The sequence below is a fragment of the Cherax quadricarinatus genome, chromosome 75, assembly GCF_038502225.1.
Source record: "Cherax quadricarinatus isolate ZL_2023a chromosome 75, ASM3850222v1, whole genome shotgun sequence".
NCBI classification, from domain to species: domain Eukaryota; kingdom Metazoa; phylum Arthropoda; class Malacostraca; order Decapoda; family Parastacidae; genus Cherax; species Cherax quadricarinatus.
In genome coordinates this window covers 11000596-11021581 of record NC_091366.1, presented here as the reverse complement: position 1 = coordinate 11021581, position 20986 = coordinate 11000596, and the positions used below count along the sequence as shown (strand labels likewise).

General features: G+C 49.7%; 1 protein-coding gene across 8 annotated transcripts in view; it reads right to left on the bottom strand.

The window, feature by feature from the left end:
- The window catches only part of LOC128691825 (uncharacterized), a 1033854-nt gene that overhangs the window by 236373 nt on the left and 776495 nt on the right, over positions 1 to 20986 (bottom strand). The window lies entirely within an intron of this gene.

Below are 20986 nucleotides of genomic sequence, written 5' to 3'. Positions count from 1 at the left end.
GTTTACATCAGCTTGGTGGTTTACTGTGTCCTCAGTGTTGTCAGTGACCCACTGCAAGACTTTGTTTACATCACCTTGGTGGTTTACTGTGTCCTCAGTGTTGTCAGTGACCCACTGCAAGACTTTGTTTACATCAGCTTGGTGGTTTACTGTGTCCTCAGTGTTGTCAGTGACCCACTGCAAGACTTTGTTTACATCACCTTGGTGGTTTACTGTGTCCTCAGTGTTGTCAGTGACCCACTGCAAGACTTTGTTTGCATCACCTTGGTGGTTTACTGTGTCCTCAGTGTTGTCAGTGCCCCACTGCAAGACTTTGTTTACATCACCTTGGTGGTTTACTGTGTCCTCAGTGTTGTCAGTGACCCACTGCAAGACTGTTTACATCACCTTGGTGGTTTACTGTGTCCTCAGTGTTGTCAGTGACCCACTGCAAGACTTTGTTTACATCACCTTGGTGGTTTACTGTGTCCTCAGTGTTGTCAACACATTCGCTAATTCTTTTTTCCCTCCCTCCCTGCCTTCCTATCCACAGTCCCTTCCCTCCTTTAGCTAAAGAAGAGGACGTCGAGTACAGGTCCTTTCAACTGCCTGGTTGACCAGGCTTTGATCCACTAGGAGGCCTGGTCTGGGACCGGACCGCGGGGGCGCTGACCCTTGAAAACCTCTTTCAGGAATCCTTCCTCCCTCTCCCTCTCTCTACCCCCCCCCTCCCTTCCTCTCTCTTACTCCTTTTACCTTAATCCTCCCTTAATTCCTTCCTCCATGTACAGCAATAACTCGCGATGAAACCTTGTTCACAGCTTCCCGAGTGTGCAGAGAAGTCTCCAAGAGCCCAAGGGAAGCCTCGAAACCCCCACACGCATTACTCATAAGCCATTACTAAAGACGGTAAAGAAGTGAAAGAACAAAAGTATTAGAACCACTGGAGATATATATATATATATATATATATATATATATATATATATATATATATATATATATATATACATAGAGAGAGAGAAAATGAGGGAGGATAGAAGACTATCCTTCAAGTAGCATGGACAGCGAGGGAGGATAGAAGACTATCCTTCAAGTAGCATGGACAGCGAGGGAGGATAGAAGACTATCCTTCAAGTAGCATGGACAGCGAGGGAGGATAGAAGACTATCCTTCAAGAAGCAAGGACAGCGAGGGAGGATAGAAGACTATCCTTCAAGAAGCATGGACAGCGAGGGAGGATAGAAGACTATCCTTCAAGTAGCATGGACAGCGAGGGAGGATAGAAGACTATCCTTCAAGTAGCATGGACAGCGAGGGAGGATAGAAGACTATCCTTCAAGTAGCATGGACAGCGAGGGAGGATAGAAGACTATCCTTCAAGTAGCATGGACAGCGAGGGAGGATAGAAGACTATCCTTCAAGTAGCATGGACAGCGAGGGAGGATAGAAGACTATCCTTCAAGTAGCATGGACAGCGAGGGAGGATAGAAGACTATCCTTCAAGTAGCATGGACAGCGAGGGAGGATAGAAGACTATCCTTCAAGTAGCATGGACAGCGAGGGAGGATAGAAGACTATCCTTCAAGTAGCATGGACAGCGAGGGAGGATAGAAGACTATCCTTCACGAAGCAAGGACAGCGAGGGAGGATAGAAGACTATCCTTCAAGTAGCATGGACAGCGAGGGAGGATAGAAGACTATCCTTCAAGTAGCATGGACAGCGAGGGAGGATAGAAGACTATCCTTCAAGTAGCATGGACAGCGAGGGAGGATAGAAGACTGTCCTTCAAGTAGCATGGACAACGAGGGAGGATAGAAGACTATCCTTCAAGTAGCAAGGACAGCGAGGGAGGATAGAAGACTATCCTTCAAGTAGCATGGACAGCGAGGGAGGATAGAAGACTATCCTTCAAGTAGCATGGACAGCGAGGGAGGATAGAAGACTATCCTTCAAGTAGCATGGACAGCGAGGGAGGATAGAAGACGAGGGAGGATAGAAGACTATCCTTCAAGTAGCAAGGACAGCGAGGGAGGATAGAAGACTATCCTTCAAGTAGCATGGACAGCGAGGGAGGATAGAAGACTATCCTTCAAGTAGCATCCTTCAAGGACAGCGAGGGAGGATAGAAGACTATCCTTCAAGTAGCATGGACAGCGAGGGAGGATAGAAGACTATCCTTCAAGAGCAAGGACAGCGAGGGAGGATAGAAGACTATCCTTCAAGTAGCATGGAGCGAGGGAGGATAGGAGACTATCCTTCAAGTAGCAAGGACAGCGAGGGAGGATAGAAGACTATCCTTCAAGAAGCAAGGACAGCGAGGGAGGATAGAAGACTATCCTTCAAGTAGCATGGCCAGCGAGGGAGGATAGAAGACTATCCTTCAAGTAGCATAGGACAGCGAGGAGGGAGGATAGAAGACTATCCTTCAAGAAGCAAGGACAGCGAGGGAGGATAGAAGACTATCCTTCAAGTAGCATGGACAGCGAGGGAGGATAGAAGACTATCCTTCAAGAAACAAGGACAGCGAGGGAGGATAGAAGACTATCCTTCAAGTAGCATGGACAGCGAGGGAGGATAGAAGACTATCCTTCAAGTAGCATGGAGAGGGAGGATAGAAGACTATCCTTCAAGTACCATGGACAGCGAGGGAGGATAGAAGACTATCCTTCAAGTAGCAAGGACAGCGAGGGAGGATAGAAGACTATCCTTCAAGTAGCAAGGACAGCGAGGGAGGATAGAAGACTATCCTTCAAGTAGCATGGACAGCGAGGGAGGATAGAAGACTATCCTTCAAGTAGCAAGGACAGCGAGGGAGGATAGAAGACTATCCTTCAAGTAGCATGGACAGCGAGGGAGGATAGAAGACTATCCTTCAAGTAGCAAGGACAGCGAGGGAGGATAGGAGACTATCCTTCAAGAAGCAAGGACAGCGAGGGAGGATAGAAGACTATCCTTCAAGAAGCAAGGACAGCGAGGGAGGATAGAAGACTATCCTTCAAGTAGCATGGACAGCGAGGGAGGATAGAAGACTATCCTTCAAGTAGCAAGGACAGCGAGGAGGGAGGATAGAAGACTATCCTTCAAGTAGCATGGACAGCGAGGGAGGATAGAAGACTATCCTTCAAGTAGCATGGACAGCGAGGGAGGATAGAAGACTATCCTTCAAGTAGCAAGGACAGCGAGGGAGGATAGAAGACTATCCTTCAAGTAGCATGGACAGCGAGGGAGGATAGAAGACTATCCTTCAAGAAGCAAGGACAGCGAGGGAGGATAGAAGACTATCCTTCAAGAAGCAAGGACAGCTAGGGAGGATAGAAGACTATCCTTCAAGAAGCAAGGACAGCTAGGGAGGATAGAAGACTATCCTTCAAGAAGCAAGGACAGCTAGGGAGGATAGAAGACTATCCTTCAAGAAGCAAGGACAGCGAGGGAGGATAGAAGACTATCCTTCAAGAAGCAAGGACAGCGAGGGAGGATAGAAGACTATCCTTCAAGTAGCATGGACAGCGAGGGAGGATAGAAGACTATCCTTCAAGTAGCATGGACAGCGAGGGAGGATAGAAGACTATCCTTCAAGAAGCATGGACAGCGAGGGAGGATAGAAGACTATCCTTCAAGTAGCATGGACAGCGAGGGAGGATAGAAGACTATCCTTCAAGTAGCATGGACAGCGAGGGAGGATAGAAGACTATCCTTCAAGTAGCAAGGACAGCGAGGGAGGATAGAAGACTATCCTTCAAGTAGCATGGACAGCGAGGGAGGATAGAAGACTATCCTTCAAGTAGCATGGACAGCGAGGGAGGATAGAAGACTATCCTTCAAGTAGCAAGGACAGCGAGGGAGGATAGAAGACTATCCTTCAAGTAGCATGGACAGCGAGGGAGGATAGAAGACTATCCTTCAAGAAGCAAGGACAGCGAGGGAGGATAGAAGACTATCCTTCAAGAAGCAAGGACAGCTAGGGAGGATAGAAGACTATCCTTCAAGAAGCAAGGACAGCTAGGGAGGATAGAAGACTATCCTTCAAGAAGCAAGGACAGCTAGGGAGGATAGAAGACTATCCTTCAAGAAGCAAGGACAGCGAGGGAGGATAGAAGACTATCCTTCAAGAAGCAAGGACAGCGAGGGAGGATAGAAGACTATCCTTCAAGTAGCATGGACAGCGAGGGAGGATAGAAGACTATCCTTCAAGTAGCATGGACAGCGAGGGAGGATAGAAGACTATCCTTCAAGAAGCATGGACAGCGAGGGAGGATAGAAGACTATCCTTCAAGTAGCATGGACAGCGAGGGAGGATAGAAGACTATCCTTCAAGTAGCATGGACAGCGAGGGAGGATAGAAGACTATCCTTCAAGAAGCATGGACAGCGAGGGAGGATAGAAGACTATCCTTCAAGTAGCATGGACAGCGAGGGAGGATAGAAGACTATCCTTCAAGAAGCAAGGACAGCGAGGGAGGATAGAAGACTATCCTTCAAGTAGCAAGGACAGCGAGGGAGGATAGAAGACTATCCTTCAAGAAGCATGGACAGCGAGGGAGGATAGAAGACTATCCTTCAAGAAGCATGGACAGCGAGGGAGGATAGAAGACTATCCTTCAAGAAGCAAGGACAGCGAGGGAGGATAGAAGACTATCCTTCAAGAAGCAAGGACAGCGAGGGAGGATAGAAGACTATCCTTCAAGAAGCAAGGACAGCGAGGGAGGATAGAAGACTATCCTTCAAGTAGCAAGGACAGCGAGGGAGGATAGAAGCCTATCCTTCAAGAAGCATGGACAGCGAGGGAGGATAGAAGACTATCCTTCAAGAAGCATGGACAGCGAGGGAGGATAGAAGACTATCCTTCAAGAAGCAAGGACAGCGAGGGAGGATAGAAGACTATCCTTCAAGAAGCAAGGACAGCGAGGGAGGATAGAAGACTATCCTTCAAGAAGCAAGGACAGCGAGGGAGGATAGAAGACTATCCTTCAAGAAGCATGGACAGCGAGGGAGGATAGAAGACTATCCTTCAAGAAGCATGGACAGCGAGGGAGGATAGAAGACTATCCTTCAAGAAGCAAGGACAGCGAGGGAGGATAGAAGACTATCCTTCAAGAAGCAAGGACAGCGAGGGAGGATAGAAGACTATCCTTCAAGAAGCAAGGACAGCGAGGGAGGATAGAAGACTATCCTTCAAGAAGCAAGGACAGCGAGGGAGGATAGAAGACTATCCTTCAAGAAGCAAGGACAGCTAGGGAGGATAGAAGACTATCCTTCAAGAAGCAAGGACAGCTAGGGAGGATAGAAGACTATCCTTCAAGAAGCAAGGACAGCGAGGGAGGATAGAAGACTATCCTTCAAGTAGCATGGACAGCGAGGGAGGATAGAAGACTATCCTTCAAGAAGCATGGACAGCGAGGGAGGATAGAAGACTATCCTTCAAGAAGCATGGACAGCGAGGGAGGATAGAAGACTATCCTTCAAGTAGCAAGGACAGCGAGGGAGGATAGAAGACTATCCTTCAAGAAGCATGGACAGCGAGGGAGGATAGAAGACTATCCTTCAAGAAGCATGGACAGCGAGGGAGGATAGAAGACTATCCTTCAAGTAGCAAGGACAGCGAGGGAGGATAGAAGACTATCCTTCAAGAAGCATGGACAGCGAGGGAGGATAGAAGACTATCGGTGAGTGTGTGATCCAGGTCAGTAAGTTGTGCTCACCAAGACGGTCACTGCTGTAAGACAAGAAGTATGAAGCAGTGTTAGCGGGTGCAGTGACTTGCACTGCTACCAACCTCACACACTCTCACTCTAGTGTTACCTCTGATGTACCTTTACCTTGGATGAGTTTCCAGAATCTTTCTACTCCCGGAGACCGGCCTTGGGCCAGGCTCGTCTGGTGTTTACCTGGTCAACCAGGCTGTTGCTGCTGGTGGCCCAATGACCCACATATCCAACTGACAAAATTAAATGGAAGAAAAAAAAATAACTTTAAATGGTCTTCACAATTATTGGAAAATTTTAAGAGACCATTTCAGATTTTTTTTTTTTTACCTTATTTAAAAAATTTTGATTACCTGTCCAAAAATGGGCACTTCCCCATCCCCTCTCCCCAATTAATTTGGTTTATGTGAGACCGGTTTTAAGGATTCCTGTAAACTAGCAAACCTGTCTGAAGCCTGGCTATCTGGATGACTGGTCAACCAGGCTGTTGTTGCTGGCAGTAGGTTCACATAACCATCACAGCCTGCTTGATCTGGCACTTTGCGGAGATATTTGTCCTACTTCGTCTTGAAAATTTCAATACTTGTTGCGGCAATATTTCTAATATTTGATGATAGCAGGTAGCAGGCTACTCCAGCTCCTAGCAGGCTACTCCAGCTCCTAGCAGGCTACTCCAGCTCCTAGCAGGCTACTCCAGCTCCTAGCAGGCTACTCCCGCTGCTAGCAGGCTTCTCCCGCTGCTAGCAGGTTACTCCTGCTTCTAGCAGGTAGCAGGCTACTCCTGCAGGTAGCAGGCTACTCCTGCAGGTAGCAGGCTACTCCTGCAGGTAGCAGGCTACTCCTGCAGGTAGCAGGCTACTCCTGCAGGTAGCAGGCTACTCCTGCAGGTAGCAGGCTACTCCTGCTTCCAGCAGGTAGCAGGTTACTCCTGCTTCCAGCAGGTAGCAGGCTACTCCTGCTTCCAGCAGGTAGCAGGCTACTCCTGCTTCCAGCAGGTAGCAGGCTACTCCTGCTTCCAGCAGGTAGCAGGCTACTCCTGCTTCCAGCAGGTAGCAGGCTACTCCTGCTTCCAGCAGGTAGCAGGCTACTCCTGCTTCCAGCAGGTAGCAGGCTACTCCTGCTTCCAGCAGGTAGCAGGCTGCTCCTGCTTCCAGCAGGTAGCAGGCTACTCCTGCTTCCAGCAGGTAGCAGGCTACTCCTGCTTCCAGCAGGTAGCAGGCTACTCCTGCTTCCAGCAGGTAGCAGGCTGCTCCTGCTTCCAGCAGGTAGCAGGCTACTCCTGCTTCCAGCAGGTAGCAGGCTGCTCCTGCTTCCAGCAGGTAGCAGGCTACTCCTGCTTCCAGCAGGTAGCAGGCTGCTCCTGCTTCCAGCAGGTAGCAGGCTACTCCTGCTTTTAGCAGGTAGCAGGCTGCTCCTGCTTCTAGCAGGTAGCAGGCTACTCCTGCTTCTAGCAGGTAGCAGGCTACTCCTGCTTCTAGCAGGTAGCAGGCTACTCCTGCTTCTAGCAGGTAGCAGGCTACTCCTGCTTCTAGCAGGTAGCAGGCTACTCCTGCTTCTAGCAGGTAGCAGGCTACTCCTGCTTCTAGTAGGTAGCAAGCTACTCCTGCTTCCAGCAGGTAGCAGGTTACTCCTGCTTCCAGCAGGCAGCAGGTTACGTTACTTTGTCGTCACTACCTAGGCTGAGTACAGAATTTATTTTTTTTAGGGATTTTGATCAGTTTAAGTCAGCTCCTGATGAGCCGGACTGTGGTTCGTAGGCTGGAGTACGCGTGGCCATCAGTAACAGCCTGCTTGATCCACTAGATCTGGCGCAGGTAACTCCTATCCCTCCGTAACCCTTTTATATTCTGTCTCTGTCTGTCTGCCCCAGACACATTTATCATCCTGTCAGCAGCCAACTGTCTGAGGGCCAGGTTGAAAGCCATCCCCCACCACAAGTAATAGAGGAGAGCACTAACAGCCTCATCGATCACACCAGCAACCAGGAGGCACGGACTGGGACCCCTGGTTGCCTTCAAGAGGGAGCTGGACAGATACCCAAAATCAGTGTTCGACCAGCCGGGCTGTGGTTCGTACGTTGGACTACCTGTGGCCAGCAGTAACAACCTGGTTGATCAGGCCTTGATCCACCGGGAGGCCTGGTCAAGGACTGGACAGGATTACCTCCGGAAGCAAACCTTCCTTAATGGCATATAATACCAACAAGTACTTGAATAAAACATGTGTAACACTGACCTCTCTATGACCAGACTACTGGTGGACACGGGGCTGTACAACACCCAGGTGCTACACACCTGGTGGACACGGGGTTGTACAACACCCAGGTGCTACACACCTGGTGGACACGGGGCTGTACAACACCCAGGTGCTACACACCTGGTGGACACGGGGCTGTACAACACCCAAGTCCTACACACCTGGTGGACACGGGGCTGTACAACACCCAGGTGCTACACACCTGGTGGACACGGGGCTGTACAACACCCAGGTGCTACACACCTGGTGGACACGGGGCTGTACAACACCCAGGTGCTACACACCTGTCATATTTATCACTAGCTATATCTTCCATGTTACTGTATGTCGGTAACAGGTTGACTTAGGAGGTAGAAGATTAATGTGAAGATGTGGAGGGTATGTTAGATGTAGAGGGTATGTTAGATGTAGAGGGTATGTTAGATGTAGAGGGTATGTTAGATGTAGAGGGTATGTTAGATGTAGAGGGTATGTTAGATGTAGAGGGTATGTTAGATGTAGAGGGTATGTTAGATGTAGAGGGTATGTTAGATGTAGAGGGTATGTTAGATGTAGAGGGTATGTTAGATGTAGAGGGTATGTTTGATGTAGAGGGTATGTTAGATGTAGAGGGTATGTTAGATGTAGAGGGTATGTTTGATGTAGAGGGTATGTTAGATGTAGAGGGTATGTTAGATGTAGAGGGTATGTTAGATGTAGAGGGTATGTTAGATGTAGAGGGTATGTTAGATGTAGAGGGTATGTTAGATGTAGAGGGTATGTTAGATGTAGAGGGTATGTTAGATGTAGAGGGTATGTTTGATGTAGAGGGTATGTTTGATGTAGAGAGTATGTTAGATGTAGAGGGTATGTTAGATGTAGAGGGTATGTTAGATGTAGAGGGTATGTTAGATGTAGAGGGTATGTTTGATGTAGAGGGTATGTTAGATGTAGAGGGTATGTTAGATGTAGAGGGTATGTTAGATGTAGAGGGTATGTTAGATGTAGAGGGTATGTTAGATGTAGAGGGTATGTTAGATGTAGAGGGTATGTTAGATGTAGAGGGTATGTTAGATGTAGAGGGTATGTTAGATGTAGAGGGTATGTTTGATGTAGAGGGTATGTTAGATGTAGAGGGTATGTTAGATGTAGAGGGTATGTTAGATGTAGAGGGTATGTTTGATGTAGAGGGTATGTTAGATGTAGAGGGTATGTTAGATGTAGAGGGTATGTTAGATGTAGAGGGTATGTTAGATGTAGAGGGTATGTTTGATGTAGAGGGTATGTAAGATGTAGAGGGTATGTAAGATGTAGAGGGTATGTTTGATGTAGAGGGTATGTAAGATGTAGACGGTATGTAAGATGTAGAGGGTATGTTAGATGTAGAGGGTATGTTAGATGTAGAGCGTATGTTAGATGTAGAGGGTATGTAAGATGTAGAGGGTATGCATGATGTAGAGGGTATGCATGATGTAGAGGGTATGTAAGATGTAGAGGGTATGTTTGATGTAGAGGGTATGTAAGATGTAGAGGGTATGTAAGATGTAGAGGGTATGCATGATGTAGAGGGTATGTAAGATGTAGAGGGTATGCATGATGTAGAGGGTATGTAAGATGTAGAGGGTATGTTTGATGTAGAGGGTATGTAAGATGTAGAGGGTATGCATGATGTAGAGGGTATGTAAGATGTAGAGGGTATGTTTGATGTAGAGGGTATGTAAGATGTAGAGGGTATGTAAGATGTAGAGGGTATGTTTGATGTAGAAGGTATGTTTGATGTAGAAGGTATGTTTGATGTAGAGGGTATGTTTGATGTGGAGGGTATGTTTGATGTGGAGGGTATGTTTGATGTGGAGGGTATGTTTGATGTGGAGGGTATGTTTGATGTGGAGGGTATGTTTGATGTGGAGGGTATGTTTGATGTGGAGGGTATGTTTGATGTAGAGGGTATGTTTGATGTAGAGGGTATGTTTGATGTAGAGGGTATGTAAGATGTAGAGGGTATGCATGATGTGGAGGGTATGTTTGATGTGGAGGGTATGTTTGATGTGGAGGGTATGTTTGATGTGGAGGGTATGTTTGATGTAGAGGGTATGTTTGATGTAGAGGGTATGTTTGATGTAGAGGGTATGTTTGATGTAGAAGGTATGTTTGATGTAGAAGGTATGTTTGATGTAGAAGGTATGTTTGATGTAGAAGGTATGTTTGATGTAGAAGGTATGTTTGATGTGGAGGGTATGTTTGATGTGGAGGGTATGTTTGATGTGGAGGGTATGTTTGATGTGGAGGGTATGTTTGATGTGGAGGGTATGTTTGATGTGGAGGGTATGTTTGATGTAGAGGGTATATTTGATGTAGAGGGTATGTTTGATGTGGAGGGTGTTTGATGTGGAGGGTGTTTGATGTGGAGGGTATGTTTGATGTGGAGGGTATGTTTGATGTGGAGGGTATGTTTGATGTGGAGGGTATGTTTGATGTGGAGGGTATGTTTGATGTAGAGGGTATGTTTGATGTAGAGGGTATGTTTGATGTAGAGGGTATGTTTGATGTAGAGGGTATGTTTGATGTAGAGGGTATGTTTGATGTAGAGGGTATGTTTGATGTAGAGGGTATGTTTGATGTAAAGGGTATGTTTGATGTAGAGCGAAAGACAGATAATGTATGGGTGTGTGTTATAGTCTTATGTTCCTGTGTATGTGTATGTGTGTGTGTGTGTGTGTGTGTGTGTGTGTGTGTGTGTGTGTGTGTGTGTGTGTGTGTGTGTACTCACCGAGTTGTACTCACCTAGTTGAGGTTGCGGGGATCGAGTCCGAGCTCCTGGACCCGCCTCTTCACTGTGTGTGTGTGTGTGTGTGTGTGTGTGTGTGTGTGTGTGTGTGTGTTTTAAAACGGTAAATTAAAGATTGAATGTTCCATACCAGGTACCAGGCGGTAGGTAATCAGGTAATGAGCCTCCTCACACGCAGGTACACTTACCTGGAAAGAAACATTAATTAGCATCAGGTGTGGACTAGTCATCTTCTAATTAGTCACATAATACCTTTGGATAAATGACACACACGTGTAACACCTGGCTATCTTTAATGATGAAGCATCTCGCCCATACCAGAGGCAAAATATGTCAGGTGAATACGGACGAATATAACTCTAGAGATAGAAGAAATAGCCTTGACGTGGTCAGTCCCTCAGTCTTGATAGGTGGTGGTCAGTCCCTCAGTCTTGATAGGGGGGGGTCAGTCCCTCAGTCTTGATAGGTGGTGGTCAGTCCCTCAGTCTTGATAGGTGGTGGTCAGTCCCTCAGTCTTGATAGGTGGTGGTCAGTCCCTCAGTCTTGATAGGTGGTGGTCAGTCCCTCAGTCTTGATAGGTGGTGGTCAGTCCCTCAGTCTTGATAGGTGGTGGTCAGTCCCACAGTCTTGATAGGTGGTGGTCAGTCCCTCAGTCTTGATAGGTGGTGGTCAGTCCCTCAGTCTTGATAGGTGGTGGTCAGTCCCTCAGTCTTGATAGGTGGTGGTCAGTCCCTCAGTCTTGATAGGTGGTGGTCAGTCCCTCAGTCTTGATAGGTGGTGGTCAGTCCCACAGTCTTGATAGGTGGTGGTCAGTCCCACAGTCTTGATAGGTGGTGGTCAGTCCCACAGTCTTGATAGGTGGTGGTCAGTCCCTCAGTCTTGATAGGTGGTGGTCAGTCCCACAGTCTTGATATGTGGTGGTCAGTCCCACAGTCTTGATAGGTGGTGGTCAGTCCCACAGTCTTGATAGGTGGTGGTCAGTCCCAGTCTTGATAGGGGGGGGGTCAGTCCCTCAGTCTTGATAGGGGGGGGTCAGTCCCACAGTCTTGATAGGTGGTGGTCAGTCCCTCAGTCTTGATAGGTGGTGGTCAGTCCCACAGTCTTGATAGGTGGTGGTCAGTCCCTCAGTCTTGATAGGTGGTGGTCAGTCCCTCAGTCTTGATAGGTGGTGGTCAGTCCCTCAGTCTTGATAGGTGGTGGTCAGTCCCTCAGTCTTGATAGGTGGTGGTCAGTCCCTCAGTCTTGATAGGTGGTGGTCAGTCCCTCAGTCTTGATAGGTGGTGGTCAGTCCCTCAGTCTTGATAGGTGGTGGTCAGTCCCTCAGTCTTGATAGGTGGTGGTCAGTCCCTCAGTCTTGATAGGTGGTGGTCAGTCCCACAGTCTTGATAGGTGGTGGTCAGTCCCACAGTCTTGATAGGTGGTGGTCAGTCCCTCAGTCTTGATAGGTGGTGGTCAGTCCCTCAGTCTTGATAGGTGGTGGTCAGTCCCTCAGTCTTGATAGGTGGTGGTCAGTCCCTCAGTCTTGATAGGTGGTGGTCAGTCCCTCAGTCTTGATAGGTGGTGGTCAGTCCCACAGTCTTGATAGGTGGTGGTCAGTCCCACAGTCTTGATAGGTGGTGGTCAGTCCCACAGTCTTGATAGGTGGTGGTCAGTCCCAGTCTTGATAGGGGGGGGGTCAGTCCCTCAGTCTTGATAGGGGGGGGGTCAGTCCCACAGTCTTGATAGGTGGTGGTCAGTCCCTCAGTCTTGATAGGTGGTGGTCAGTCCCACAGTCTTGATAGGTGGTGGTCAGTCCCTCAGTCTTGATAGGTGGTGGTCAGTCCCTCAGTCTTGATAGGTGGTGGTCAGTCCCTCAGTCTTGATAGGTGGTGGTCAGTCCCTCAGTCTTGATAGGTGGTGGTCAGTCCCTCAGTCTTGATAGGTGGTGGTCAGTCCCTCAGTCTTGATAGGTGGTGGTCAGTCCCTCAGTCTTGATAGGTGGTGGTCAGTCCCACAGTCTTGATAGGTGGTGGTCAGTCCCACAGTCTTGATAGGTGGTGGTCAGTCCCAGTCTTGATAGGGGGGGGTCAGTCCCTCAGTCTTGATAGGGGGGGGGTCAGTCCCTCAGTCTTGATAGGTGGTGGTCAGTCCCTCAGTCTTGATAGGTGGTCAGTCCCACAGTCTTGATAGGTGGTCAGTCCCACAGTCTTGATAGGTGGTGGTCAGTCCCTCAGTCTTGATAGGGGGGGGGTCAGTCCCACAGTCTTGATAGGGGGTGGTCAGTCCCTCAAGTCTTGATAGGTGGTGGTCAGTCCCTCAAGTCTTGATAGGTGGTGGTCAGTCCCTCAGTCTTGATAGGTGGTGGTCAGTCCCTCAAGTCTGGATAGGTGGTGGTCAGTCCCTCAGTCTTGATAGGTGGTCAGTCCCACAGTCTTGATAGGTGGTCAGTCCCACAGTCTTGATAGGTGGTGGTCAGTCCCTCAGTCTTGATAGGGGGGGGGTCAGTCCCACAGTCTTGATAGGGGGTGGTCAGTCCCTCAAGTCTTGATAGGTGGTGGTCAGTCCCTCAAGTCTTGATAGGTGGTGGTCAGTCCCTCAGTCTTGATAGGTGGTGGTCAGTCCCTCAAGTCTTGATAGGTGGTGGTCAGTCCCTCAGTCTTGATAGGGGGGGGGTCAGTCCCACAGTCTTGATAGGTGGTGGTCAGTCCCTCAGTCTTGATAGGTGGTGGTCAGTCCCTCAGTCTTGATAGGTGGTGGTCAGTCCCTCAAGTCTTGATAGGTGGTGGTCAGTCCCTCAGTCTTGATAGGTGGTGGTCAGTCCCTCAGTCTTGATAGGTGGTGGTCAGTCCCTCAGTCTTGATAGGTGGTGGTCAGTCCCAGTCTTGATAGGTGGTGGTCAGTCCCACAGTCTTGATAGGTGGTGGTCAGTCCCAGTCTTGATAGGTGGTGGTCAGTCCCACAGTCTTGATAGGTGGTGGTCAGTCCCTCAAGTCTTGATAGGTGGTGGTCAGTCCCTCAGTCTTGATAGGTGGTGGTCAGTCCCAGTCTTGATAGGTGGTGGTCAGTCCCTCAGTCTTGATAGGTGGTGGTCAGTCCCAGTCTTGATAGGTGGTGGTCAGTCCCACAGTCTTGATAGGTGGTGGTCAGTCCCTCAAGTCTTGATAGGTGGTGGTCAGTCCCTCAGTCTTGATAGGTGGTGGTCAGTCCCAGTCTTGATAGGTGGTGGTCAGTCCCTCAGTCTTGATAGGTGGTGGTCAGTCCCAGTCTTGATAGGTGGTGGTCAGTCCCTCAGTCTTGATAGGTGGTGGTCAGTCCCTCAGTCTTGATAGGTGGTGGTCAGTCCCAGTCTTGATAGGTGGTGGTCAGTCCCTCAGTCTTGATAGGTGGTGGTCAGTCCCAGTCTTGATAGGTGGTGGTCAGTCCCACAGTCTTGATAGGTGGTGGTCAGTCCCACAGTCTTGATAGGTGGTGGTCAGTCCCACAGTCTTGATAGGTGGTGGTCAGTCCCTCAGTCTTGATAGGTGGTGGTCAGTCCCACAGTCTTGATAGGTGGTGGTCAGTCCCACAGTCTTGATAGGTGGTGGTCAGTCCCACAGTCTTGATAGGTGGTGGTCAGTCCCTCAGTCTTGATAGGTGGTGGTCAGTCCCACAGTCTTGATAGGTGGTGGTCAGTCCCACAGTCTTGATAGGTGGTGGTCAGTCCCACAGTCTTGATAGGTGGTGGTCAGTCCCACAGTCTTGATAGGTGGTGGTCAGTCCCACAGTCTTGATAGGTGGTGGTCAGTCCCACAGTCTTGATAGGTGGTGGTCAGTCCCACAGTCTTGATAGGTGGTGGTCAGTCCCACAGTCTTGATAGGTGGTGGTCAGTCCCACAGTCTTGATAGGTGGTGGTCAGTCCCTCAGTCTTGATAAGGGGGGGTCAGTCCCTCAGTCTTGATAGGGGGGGGTCAGTCCCTCAGTCTTGATAGGTGGTGGTCAGTCCCTCAGTCTTGATAGGTGGTGGTCAGTCCCTCAGTCTTGATAGGTGGTGGTCAGTCCCTCAGTCTTGATAGGTGGTGGTCAGTCCCTCAGTCTTGATAGGTGGTGGTCAGTCCCTCAGTCTTGATAGGTGGTGGTCAGTCCCTCAGTCTTGATAGGTGGTGGTCAGTCCCTCAGTCTTGATAGGTGGTGGTCAGTCCCTCAGTCTTGATAGGTGGTGGTCAGTCCCTCAGTCTTGATAGGTGGTGGTCAGTCCCTCAGTCTTGATAGGTGGTGGTCAGTCCCTCAGTCTTGATAGGGGGGGGTCAGTCCCTCAGTCTTGATAGGGGGGGGGTCAGTCCCTCAGTCTTGATAGGGGGGGGTCAGTCCCTCAATCTTGATAGGGGGGGGTCAGTCCCTCAGTCTTGATAGGTGGTGGTCAGTCCCTCAGTCTTGATAGGTGGTGGTCAGTCCCTCAAGTCTTGATAGGGGGGGGGTCAGTCCCTCAGTCTTGATAGGTGGTGGTCAGTCCCTCAAGTCTTGATAGGGGGTGGTTAGTTTTACACTATCCCACTCACTCACACCCACACTATCCCACCCACTCACACCCACACTATCCCACCCACACGACTAATGTGGCACTCTAATATAAATACATTAATCTCAAGAGAGCCATCCACCCAGGCACTCTGTCAGGCACAAGTGGAAGTACACACACACGCACACGTCAACTAGTGTACACAAACCTCAAGCAACGGTGTGTACACACAGCAAGACCTGCACACTATACACTTGCAAATACATACATAAATCTGAATACATCTACACACAGTGTACACATGTATAATTTCACACAAAGGAGAAGAAAAAATATGTAATGTAGAAATGGGCAGAAAAGTTAGAATAAAAAAGGCGTAAAAAGAGAGTGAGGGAAAAAAGAGAGAATGAGAGGAGAGAGAGGAGATAAGCCTGAAGGTTGCTTCAAGACGACTGCGGGGGTCAACGCCCCCAAGGTCAGGTCCCATATCAGGCCTCCTGCTGGCTGGCCTGATCAACCAGGTTGTTGGTACAAGCAGCATACACTCAACATATGCCCCACAGCCAGGCTGATCAAGAACTAACTTGAAGAACTTGTCAAGTTCCTCCCTTGATGGAAGCCAAAAGTCTGTTGGTAATTCCCCTTATGTATGAAGGAGTGTTTGAAGTCTTGGTGCCTTTACACTTATTGAGTTACCTCTTAGTGTATTCACGGCAGCCAGGTTTTCCACTGGGTGTATTCTACACCGTCTGCCAGGCTTCTTGCTCTCGTAAGGAATGATTTCAGTGTGCAGATTTGGGACCAATCCCTCCAGTATTTCCCAGGTGTAAATTATAATGTAGATTTCTCGCCTACATTCCAGGGAGTACAGTTCTAGGGATTTCAGGTGTTTTCAATAATTTAGGTGACTGACTTAGTTTATACGAGCAGTGAATGTTCTCTGTACATTCTCCAGGTCCGTAATTTCATCTGCCTTGAATTGAGTTGTTAGAATACAACAGCACTCCAGCCTAGAGAGTACAAGTGACCTGGAGAGTATCATCATTGTCTTGACATCTCTTAACGTATATTTGCAAATATTGTGCAGTTGTGCACTTGTAGGCACACAGTGTAACTATGACTGTAATAACCAATATGGAGACAAACTCTGAAGACTAATTTATCTGTATATTTCCATCCCCTTTTGGGATCCTCTTCAGCAGATACATAAAGGGTGAGGTGTAACCTTCCCTATATATTCTTGTTCTCATTTCACTTATGTATCTGCTGAAGAGGATCCCAGAAGGGGATCGAAATATACAGATCAATTAATCTTCTGAGTTTCTGTCTCCATCTTGGTTATTACTGAACAATGACAAGTCTTCAATGTGCGATAAATGGTTTACAAAACCGACAAGTTGAAGACTGAGACACTTATGCAACATACGAGAATCTTTATTAAGGTAACGTTTCGCCACACAGTGGCTTCATCAGTCCAATACAAATTCTTCAACACTTGTCCAACCTTTGGACGAAGACCTACTTAGTCTAGTGGATGGTACCACTATGACCCCGCCTCCTCCTGCTTCGCCTCACCTCACTACAGTATATAAGCCACGTCTACGGCCCTATGCTGTACTTTCTACAAGATTGATGGACTGAACACATCGACTTCAGGCTGAGGGACTGATTACCTCAAACTACTCCTCTTCTTACACCCTTCTGATTTGTATTGGACTAATGAAGTTACTGTGTGGCGAAACGTTTCCATAATAAAGATTCCCATATATTGCATAAGTGTCTCAGTGTTCAACAAGTGTTCAATACAATTTAGTTAACCATGACTGTGTTGCAACACACGTGTGTACATACAGCAAATGTACGCACTAGTGTGCATCTACAAACGTATCTGTGTGCGTGCGTGCTTAGTACTCACCTATATGTGATTGCAGGGGTCGAGTCATAGCTCCTGGCCGCGCCTCTTCGCTAGTCGCTAATAGTGTGTGTGTGTGTGTGTGTGTGTGTGTGTGTGTGTGTGTGTGTGTTGGTTCAAAGTGCATGTTTGGGTTGATGTGGTTGTTCATGTTTGGTAGGTGTAGTCAGGGAAGGTCTTACTCAAACTATCCTTAAGTAGCGTCTATGAATACCTTGCTGAGTGGCAGTGATGAGGGTGGACGGGAAGCGGAGGATGGAGGGACAGGGGGAGGATGGAGGAGGGACAGGGGGAGGATGGAGGAGAGACGGGGGGAGGATAGAGGAGAGACAGGGGGAGGATGGAAGAGAGACAGGGGAAGGATGGAGGAGAGAGAGGGGGAGGATGAAGGAGAGACAGGGGAGGATGGAGGAGAGACAGGGGAGGATGGAGGAGAGACAGGGGGAGGATGGAGGAGAGACAGGGGGAGGATGGAAGAGAGAGAGGGGAAGGATGGAGGAGAGAGAGGGGAAGGATGGAGGAGAGAGAGGGGGAGGATGGAGGAGAGACAGGGGAGGATGGAGGAGAGACAGGGGGAGGATGGAGGAGGGACAGGGGGAGGATGGAGGAGAGACAGGGGGAGGATGGAGGAGGGACAGGGGGAGGATGGAGGAGGGACAGGGGGAGGATGGAGGAGGGACAGGGGGAGGATGGAGGAGAGACAGGGGGAGGATGGAGGAGAGACAGGGGGAGGAATGATGTGTGACAGGGGGAGGATGGAGGAGAGACAGGGGGAGGATGGAGGAGAGACAGGGGGAGGATGGAGGAGAGACAGGGGGAGGATGGAGGAGGGACAGGGGGAGGATGGAGGAGGGACAGGGGGAGGATGGAGGAGAGACAGGGAGAAAAATGAAGGATCGATGGAGGAGGAAAGGAAGGGGAAAGAATGGAGGGACAAGAATAGAGGTGGAAAGGATAATGGAGGGGAGAGAGATGAGGTGGAGGAGGGAATAATGACGATGGAGTGGGAATGGTGAGCATAGAAGGGAAGTGAAGGCCTGGTTGATGGTCTGATCAACAAAGCTCTTGGTGCTAGCCATAGTCCAATGTATATGTATACCTTTGATGAGTTCCGAGAGTAGTTCTGCTTCCGGAGCACGGCCATGGGCCAGGCATGTCTGGTGCTTGCCTTGTCAACCAGGCTGTTGATGCTGGAGGCCCGCTGACCCATATATCCATCACAGCCTGGTTGATCTGGCACCTGGTGAAGATACTTGTCTAGTTTCCTCTCGAAGACGTCTACACTTGTCCCAGCAGTGTTTCTTATATATTCTGGTAAGATGTATGCACTACAGCCTGGCTGATCAGGAACTTAGCACGTTTCCTCTTGAAAACAGCCTGGGGTCTATTGGTAATTCCCCTTTTGTATGAAAAGAGGGTGTTAAAGAGTCTTGGTCCCTTTACATTGATTGTGTTATATCTTAGCTTACTGCATCACTGCTTTTCACTTGAGGTATTTAGCACCGTCTGCTAAGACTCTTACTCTCGCAGCAGTTATTTCGGTGTGTAGATTTGGGACCAATCCCTCTAGAATTTTTCAACAGTAAATTGTGATATATCTTTCTCGCCTACGTTCCAAACAGAAAAGATTGGAGACAGACAGCACAGGTGTGAGAGACAGACAGCACAGGTGTGAGAGGCAGACAGCACAGGTGTGAGAGGCAGACAGCACAGGTGTGAGAGGCAGACAGCACAGGTGTGAGAGGCAGACAGCACAGGTGTGAGAGGCAGACAGCACAGGTGTGAGAGGCAGACAGCACAGGCGAGAGAGGCAGGCAGCACAGGTGTGAGAGGCAGACAGCACAGGTGTGAGAGGCAGACAGCACAGGTGTGAGAGGCAGACAGCACAGGTGTGAGAGGCAGACAGCACAGGTGTGAGAGGCAGGCAGCACAGGTGTGAGAGGCAGACAGCACAGGTGTGAGAGGCAGACAGCACAGGTGTGAGAGGCAGACAGCACAGGTGTGAGAGGCAGACAGCACAGGTGTGAGAGGCAGACAGCACAGGTGTGAGAGGCAGGCAGCACAGGTGTGAGAGGCAGACAGCACAGGTGTGAGAGGCAGACAGCACAGGTGTGAGAGGCAGACAGCACAGGTGTGAGAGGCAGACAGCACAGGTGTGAGAGGCAGGCAGCACAGGTGTGAGAGGCAGACAGCACAGGTGTGAGAAGCAGACAGCACAGGTGTGAGAGGCAGACAGCACAGGTGTGAGAGGCAGACAGCACAGGTGTGAGAGGCAGGCAGCACAGGTGTGAGAGGCAGACAGCACAGGTGTGAGAGGCAGGCAGCACAGGTGTGAGAGGCAGACAGCACAGGTGTGAGAGGCAGACAGCACAGGTGTGAGAGGCAGACAGCACAGGTGTGAGAGGCAGACAGCACAGGTGTGAGAGGCAGACAGCACAGGTGTGAGAGGCAGGCAGCACAGGTGTGAGAGGCAGACAGCACAGGTGTGAGAGGCAGACAGCACAGGTGTGAGAGGCAGACAGCACAGGTGTGAGAGGCAGACAGCACAGGTGTGAGAGGCAGACAGCACAGGTGTGAGAGGCAGACAGCACAGGTGTGAGAGGCAGGCAGCACAGGTGTGAGAGGCAGGCAGCACAGGTGTGAGAGGCAGGCAGCACAGGTGTGAGAGGCAGGCAGCACAGGTGTGAGAGGCAGACAGCACAGGTGTGAGAGGCAGGCAGCACAGGTGTGAGAGGCAGGCAGCACAGGTGTGAGAGGCAGACAGCACACGTGTCAGAGGCAGACAGCACAGGTGTCAGAGGCAGACAGCACAGGTGTGAGAGGCAGACAGCACAGGTGTGAGAGGCAGACAGCACAGGTGTGAGAGGCAGACAGCACAGGTGTGAGAGGCAGACAGCACAGGTGAGAGTGTAGACAGCCTGTACTGGCAGAGCACACAGCCTAGCCGTCTGCTCTGACTAGTTCATATTTCGCGGCATTCAGTGCTGCCCTCTGTAGGCCTACCTAGGTCGGTGGGACACACAGTCCACCCTCACTCACTCCCGCTTCGACCGACTTGAGGTACACAGGTACTCCCCCTCCACGGACTGGCTTGCGGTCACTTCCTCACACTGCCCGTTGTGTACTCACTCCTACCCGATTAAAGCCAATCTAGTCCACGGCCGTATCATTGCTACCTACGCTACCTTCATCGGCACTAAACCGCTGTTCAACAGCACGAACAGCAATAACAGTGGTGACAGCGGAGTCAGCGGCCTTGTGAGCCTCTTCAGGGTGGAGGGGATCGGTCGACACCAGTCAACATCATCCGTCGTCATCCAACGCACCTGCTAGCCTAAAGAGTTATCTACTACTCCCAGCGTCTTGACGGGACCCGAGATAGATCTTCGTCCTAGATTTTTCCCACAAAATCTGGACATAGGCATCACGGCGTCATCTCCAGCCTTAGCAGTCACGTGTTCACCTCATCACCCTCTCTACAGCCCTTCAACACTCTCCAGCACCATTCTCCTGCCTCCTACAGCGTCCCTACGCCCTTCTCAGCTACAAGAAGTAGAGGTGAGGTCGTTAGTGTGTTGGCTTCGTGTGGCTCCACGAGTGACCACGAGGCAGCTCTCGGGTTGGTTTATACCCTAATCAGCGTGTAAACACACCAGCCCTCTATACAGCCTTATCTGCTAGGCAAAGACGTCCTTCTCGCCGTCCATGTGTGTTGTGTTCTTCCCAGTTCCTCCAAGAAGTTCTACCGGGCTTAACCACGTGGGAACCCAGTTGGCTTAGCCCCTAAGACAGCAAAGTTCAGCGTCTACAGCAGCTCGTGACTCATCATAGTGTCTACAACTACTCAGCGCCTACGTATCTCCAGCCAGTGCAGTTTTTTTTTTGTGTTGCC